The sequence below is a fragment of the Bolinopsis microptera genome, chromosome 11 (genome assembly GCF_026151205.1).
Source record: "Bolinopsis microptera isolate Bmic1 chromosome 11, MBARI_Bmic_1.0, whole genome shotgun sequence".
Lineage (NCBI taxonomy): Eukaryota > Metazoa > Ctenophora > Tentaculata > Lobata > Bolinopsidae > Bolinopsis > Bolinopsis microptera.
In genome coordinates, this window is record NC_087082.1 from 17,533,284 (window position 1) to 17,540,998 (window position 7,715).

Below are 7,715 nucleotides of genomic sequence, written 5' to 3' on the forward strand. Positions count from 1 at the left end.
AAATATTTATATTTTTGTATCCTTGTATTCCCGTGACCTATGACAGGAAACGGTCAACTCGCCCAAAATTTCCGGGAGAATCAGATCTCATGTCAACAGCGCGTGATCATCCGGCCTGGGTGGTCCACTTGTAATGTTGTTAAACGGGAACCTCGGCCTCGCCACATCTGTAGTGATAAGTACTGATTACAGCTGCAGGTCCTCCCAATTCACGAAGTCCAACAAGTCCTTGTATGAGCCATCAGTGTAAATCACAGTATTTTCCTAATCATAATCGCTTAGCTTGGCATCTTCAAGGACTTTGTTGTTCAAAGAAGAAAAGTCAAAATGAGAGGTGATACGGTGACTGATTAGCATAAGCTCATAAATCTGCTAACCGCTCACATAGCTCACGAGTGTCGACAGTTGCTGTGCAGGGCTCGTTCCGGGTCAGAAATTCTAAAGTTTACTGCGGCGTGGGGCTACAATCGTGTTCTGCTGTGTGTACATTTAAGAATGTGGTTTGGAAAGAGTTATGACTTTTCTGGAGTAAAGATAGTTGTCGGCCGTCGTGTGTCACGGAGAAGTCTTGAAGCGTTAAAGCCTTCTGAGCTTGAACCTATTAAATGACAAAAGATACATTGCACGTCGACGAGAATGTGACCTACTGATAAAAAATCGGGCAATTTGAAAATTTAGTCAAGTTCACACATGCACAATCAACCCCTCATTGTGTGATCCTCTGATCCGGGAAATCGAGATGTCCTCTCACAAACAACAGTTATTAGTAACAAGCATAGAACGATTTCCAATCTATTAACGAAGTTTGAGCATTTAGGGTCAAAGCAGAGACTTGGGTCGATGTGAATCGTCTTAAAAATAACAAATTTGGGGTATCTTTATTTTACATCTTGGTCGAGACCTGTCACCAGCAATATGATTTCATGTTGCCTTATTCAGGCGGGCGAAACTCACGTTACATGCGATCTGATCAACTGACTCTCACGATCGAGATCGGTAGCTTTAACTCACCAGCTCCAACACGGTTTTTTAGACTTTTTTCGGTTTTTCGAGCTGCCCTTCTCCCCTGAGGCCACGATGAAAACATACAATATATTATATCTTATTCTTTATATGTTACATGCATTCCCGTGCAGTAGTGATAAGTAAATTGTTTGTTTTATTTCAGTGTCGACAGCTCAAACTATGGTGGTATCTTATCGCTACAATGCTGCTAACTAGACTCTTGGATGAAGTTAAGTTGTTTAGTCAGATGATCTACTGTTTGGCGTTCCTACTGCCCTTGTTATAGTAGTTCAAGGTTAACTGTAAATATAGTGTTAAGTAAGTTTCAATACTTCCCTGCCACCTTTTCAGAGCATTGCAGAGAGGTGTGACCGCACAATTCTCAAACCGAAGAATCAAAAGGAGTTATTGATTTATCGGTATATAAAGTATGTATGCTTTATCAAACAAAGCCACTAGGTAAGCAAATTCAAATATTTTGACAGTTCATACTGCGGTTATACATTGCAGCCAATGCGCAGCAAACAAGAGCTTGCCACTGCTATAAGCATTCGTATTCGTAGCTTGTTTGAATCTCAAATTTATTCGAATTATCATAAGTAGCCGGAAGCCCGTCTGCGGACGGAGTTCTTCAGCACAAAATCGATTCTCAAACATTTTAAATCTACCCTTTCTCATTTCTACTTCTTTTCCTTTCACATTTTCATGTTTTTAAAAAACTTCTTACCCTATCCATGTCACCTATGATTCATGCATTTCTAGCTTCTCGGACAGTGCTGTCTTTTCCCTCATTGGCAAATCCTGAAAGTTTTATGAAAAATATAGATCAGAGTTATGTTTGTTCTGCACGTCTGCATTTCAGGTATTCGTGACACAGTTTTACGTGTGATGACGTGGGCATCTCTCAACACACTTTGCAGCATGAGCGACGGTGCCGTGGCGGGATATCTGGAAATGTAGCCTTGAGCTCAGTTTATTTTTCTCCGTCACCTCACCCGGGGGAGGGGGGGGGGAGCCAATGACTTTGGGTACTTTGGGGACAAGTGCAGATTTCGCCAGCAATTTAACCTCAAGTCTCCAAGATTTTTACCCCCAATGGTACCCAAAAAGTCTCCTTTAGAGTCATTTAATAAAAGATAATATCAAAACTACATAAAACTCGCCAAAACTTTGGGTACTTATGGGGACAAATGGAAAATTTCACCAGCGATTTGACCTTCATCCCTATGATTTCGTCCCCATTGGTGCTCAAAAGTCTCCATCAGTAGTCATTGCCCCCCCCCCCCCTCATCCTGTGTCGGCTGTATTCAATTCTGATTGTACCCACGGTTAAAAAATGCCAGTTAAATGTACCAACTCTCGTTTTATTTATTGTACCGACTCTCGCTCTTCGACCACGCTTTCGTCTACTTGGCCGTAGGGCGCGGTAATATTTCATGTAATCACGCACACACGTATCGCGCGCGATGTAGAAATAAGTGCAGCGCACATGGTCTTGTGGGTGACCCCCGTAATCCATGTGGTGGGGCAGGAGGGTCAAGCACTGTTTTTGTGGGTGACCCCCGTAATCCATGTGGTGGGGCAGGAGGGTCAAGCACTGTTTTTTCTGAAATGAACCTCCTGATCCATGTGGTGGGGCAGGAGGGTCAAGCACTGTTTCTGAATGAACCTCCTGATCCATGCGGTGGGGCAGGAGGGTCAAGCAATGTTCTTTTCAGGTTGACCCTCCTGCGCCATTATAGTCTTACTACCTCCCTTGTGGATAGGGATTACGCGTGCAGTTTTAAGAGCAGTTGGAAATATGCCCTGTGTAAATGATGAGTTTATGATAGTAGAAATCACACCGGTGAACTTGCTATCATGGTTTGCGACTTTCATCGGCCCCCAATTTTGGTATCCAGTGTTGCCTTATTCTTAAATTTTAGAATCACCTCACTCACCTCAGTTGGTGTTACCGGCCTAAGATACATCGAATTCGATGTTGGGTTCCTAAGATATCTACTAAAACCCCCCACTATCAAAAGTTTTGTCTAGCACTGATCTGTGCTTTATTGTTTGAAGCTATATTTGAGAAGTAGTGTTAAATTATGCTGCAACCTCGGTGCCATTGCTGATAATAGATCCGTCGTCGCCTTTCAGTTTTATAGAATTTTTTTCTTTCAACTTCCTGTTCAACAGCGTGTTAATCATTTGCCATTGCTTTTTAGAGTTCTCACAATGCCTCGTCAAAAAATTTCCTTATAATATTTTGCTTTAGCTAAGTCAATGTGCCTTGTTGCAGAATTTATCAATTTTTCATACGCTTCATCATTGCCTTGGTTGAAGTTGTGATTTTTAGGTGGTGGAGCTTATGCCTTCGCGCACACGCATCCTCTAGCCAGGGAAGAATCCAAGGTTTTGGATCTCTTCGTTCATTTTTTCGCCCGCGGCCTGGATTTGTTCAAGGGGTATGCCTCAACATAATGTTTGGTGTAATTTCACAACATTTTTCGTACTGTACTTCACAATTTTCGTGTGAACTCACTTCACTCCAGTCCTCACTTTCGATCAAACTTTTGAAATTTAGCATTGTTAGCTTCGCCAAATCTCCGTGCCTGTTTGATACTTGGTTTTTTACTTGTAACCCCTCCCGCATGGCCCCTCTCTGTCCCCAAGTAGAAGCGTAGTAAGGGTGGCTAGGTGGTCTGATACGTGTAGAGTAAGCACCTGACAACTTGCCGTGTTCTTGATATCATTAGAATACACGTGGTCTATGAGTGTTGCACTGTGGTCTGTAATTCTGGTGGGCCTTGAAATCATTTGAACGAAACCGTAGTTTTCAAAAGTTGCAACAAGGTTCTGACTGTGCACGTCCTTATCGTATTTTATTAGATCAATATTGAAGTCACCCGTGAATAAAATGTGTTTACGTGAGTGCCTGTCTAGGCTTCTAAGTACATTATCTAGCAGTTTCATGAACTTATCAACATTTACGCGATGGTGAGCGGTAAACTTGATTAGTAGCTTGGTCTTGTTAAAACCTTTGCAGTTGTGGATTTTTATAATTGAAATTCACCACTTGTTTCTTCTCACAGCTGAAGTGTGGCCTGTAATGTTCTATTTGCTCCTCTGTACATACCTGTCTATTTACGTATAACACCAGTCCACCCCCACGGCCAGATGCACGTGCTGGTTCCTGTATTATCGGCTCATGAAATCCCTCTAGAAGTATGTCATAATACCGTTAGGTAGCTTACTTAGAGCGCAGTTTGTTTCATTGAAACTCAGTATATCGTAATTTAGATACGTGTGAATTTCTTCTCGGAAATGAGTTATGTTTTTGTGTAAAGATCGTACGTTTAATGAAAAACTTTTAGTTCATTGGTTTTTGATGGTGAGATATGGACTTGTTGAATGTACTCACATCTTGTTAGCATTTCACTAAGATCTTTCCAATACATGGAGTCGTGCTCAAGTTCCTCTATTTGGTTACCAATTGAATTTATGAGGCTGATTTATTGTAAGGGTTGTAAGTGTGCCGGATTGAGGAGGAGTTATAATCATCATTTAGATCTATACTGCTAGTGCTGTAACCAGGTATGTTTTCTACGCAGCATTTGACGCATCCTAGCTCATATCTATAACACTTCTTGTGGGACTGCTAGTTCACACCAATCACACACTCTCACATTTCTTGAAGAGTAAGACCAGCCCAGACAACTGTGACATTGCTGCTTGTATTTTTTTGAAGTAGTGTGCGGATCTAAGATACATTCATCGCAGGCTCTTATTGCAAAATACTACTAAGGCATTCGTAGCAGGTCCAATAAGTTTTAGCTAGTTCATCGGCTTCTAATTTAGTTAACTTTTCACATTTGTAATGTTTCAATCGTTCGCACAGTGCACAGTAAAGATGAGGGTGGTTCTTTGGGATCCGTTTTTCACATTGTCACAGTGGTTTGGCTGATCTGGTCTACATAACTCGCACATGGTTTCATAGATGAACAATAAGTAAAAGTAAAAGTTAAAAGTAAAAATAAAATGATATGATGTATAGTATTAATATAGCAGTAATCCTATCAGGACTGTTTAGCGAGGACTGCTCAGCCCTGTTTGTAAATCAGCCCGTGATTTCCTAGTTTCCTGTACCTATACCTTAATACCTCCTGCAGTTAATTACCTCATGCTGTTCTAACTGTTCTGTTCTTAACTATGAGAAAACTTTACTTTTACTTCGCAATTATGTAAACACTGTACAGGGTGGGGCGACCGCTAATCTAATGTTAGTCTAATGTTAGTCGTCTACTGTCAGTTGTGGTAATGTACAATGTGTAGTGTGTAATGTAATGTACAATGTATAAAGAAGAACGCAGCTGTGTGGCGAGGTTTTAAGTTTAATCAAGGACTATATATAACGAAAAATTGAGCTAAGATAAGATAAGATAAGCGATTTTATCGATGTTTTATTTTTCCAAAAAGAAGATGAGAATTAGTTGCTTAGATTTGGTAATTCTTTTGTTTCGTGCGAGATTGTGGCAAGCATAGAATTAAGTTCTGGGACCAAAAGTGGTATGTTGTTCAGAATAAAAGTTAGCTCATATCTCATGGTATGTTATTCAGAATAAATTTTAGCTCATATCTCATAGTACATGATAATATCTTGTTACAACACTCATTTGCAGTAAAACTCGTCAACTATACTAATAAATTGACGGCGTAGTGGCAATGGTCCTTGTCTAAAGCCGAGTGCTAGCAGTATGCAGTGTACCCAGCAGTCAGTCATTGCTGATTTCCCCGCGTGGTTCAGGTGTAAGCCGTCACGTGACAGGTGAGGAAGTCCGAAACATATGTTCTCAAAGAGTTTGAAATTTGGGGTTCTGAGTGACAGTTTGAGAAGTAATTCATTGAGATAGTTAATGCGTCTGTTCATGTTGTTGTAAGGATCAGCGGACATGGAGAGGTTTGTGATGCAGTCAAAGAGGAATTGTGTTTTGTATTTTTGCACGAAATGTTTCAGGTGGTTGTGCAGTGTATCGGTTAGCTGCGGAGACTTTCATCATGTCATTTATGCCTGCTGATATCAAAACCACGTCAGCCTGTTCGATGGATTTGCTGTGCTCATGGAGATCACGCAAAAAGAAGAGGTTCTCTCTAAATGCGATAACAGGCTCACGGAATAAGGAACAGTCAAAGGACGCCATTCTTAGAGTCTGATAGTATGAGGACCTTTTTAGGTCGGCTCGCAGTGCTGGCAGGGTTGCGTGGCGGCCTGGTTGATCTAGCAGAGTGATCTAGAAGAACTCGACATGTGATCGTGATTCTAGGCCCAGTAAATCAGATTCTTGAATGGGTGGAACGCTGTGATCAAACATGTCTTGGCTGGCACGTGACATAGCATACAGAGAGCCGTGGTGTGGTGTAAGTTCTCCCTTGCCATAACCGAAGGCTAGTTTCCTCCGAAAGGTAATTGGGCGGGGATGCCCCCAGAGAGATGGTCATAATGAGGCTTTCAGGGTCTATTGAGTCTTCGTTATCACTGTGTGGGGGAATACTGGACGTATGGTTTGTCGTATTTAGTGACCATAAAACTGTTGTAGTGATGAGTTTGGGTCGGGGGCAAGTGTATTAAAGTGTTCAACAATTTGTTTGAGATACGGATTCGTGCTGATGTCCCGTGGACTGTGTGACCCCCCTGCGTACTTTGTAGGGTACGTCCCCATAGTAGGCCACTTTCCTATACGGAATGTGCGGTCATTATCCGTGTCGGCGTCTAACAGGTCAGGTGTGAAGCTTTCAAACGGTGTACGGGGAAAGTCAAATAGGCAAGGCCAAGGAAAGTACCTGTGTTCTCCTCGTTACCCGTATCAGTGTGTGTTGTCTGCTGGACTTCAGTTATCAGTGTAGTCGCGTGCTGGATGCTTTTCTTAGCTGTTTCCATCTGTTGCAGCAGCTTCTTGTTCGTGCCTCGTAAAAATTGATATTAGTTCACTAGTGTTGCGAGTCAAGTCCTTGTTGTAAAACTCAACCTCAGGTGCAATACACTTTTCTAATGCGTTTGGAGTTTCCTCTCTGTATTTCGTTCATTCAGAGCTTTCTCGTCAAGAACTAGAGCTAGTTCATTGCGCATTTGTGCAACTGAGAGGTGGCGGTCGCGAATTAACTCAAGGCATAGCCCCAGTGTAAAGGGTTTAAAGGGTTTTGGGGTTTGATTTTCCCTCAAAAATTCGCGTGGAAAATTTAACTTGCGTACTTTTCGAAGTTTTCTATACCCCTTTGATCTGGTACGGGGGGCCCCGCACCTACACCCGGGGAGTCGTTTATTTTCCGCCCAAAAGTTCTCCCAAAAAGGTCCGAAGTTGATTCCGTTTGGGCCCAGGGTTTTATTTAATTGGGAAATAAAAAGCATCCCCACGATTCATTTTCCTCCAAAATTTAAAAACGAACAAATATGATAAACAATAAGTGTATGATAAGACAATAATTAAGGGTACAGGATGTTCAGCTCGACAAAATGTCGGTAGTAATATTTCTAAGGCCCTAAAATGACTCCTCCAGATCCAGTCTTAACCTTCAATTAGACATAACTCACTAGCTGAAGTAGCTCTGATACGTCGGATTAGAACCAGCTCGCCCTTTTTTAGATTCAAGCAAATCGAGGAATTTCAAAAGGTACAGGATGTTCACTAGTCGTGAAAATATAACAATGAAAGTATAATGATTGTCTAATGCTT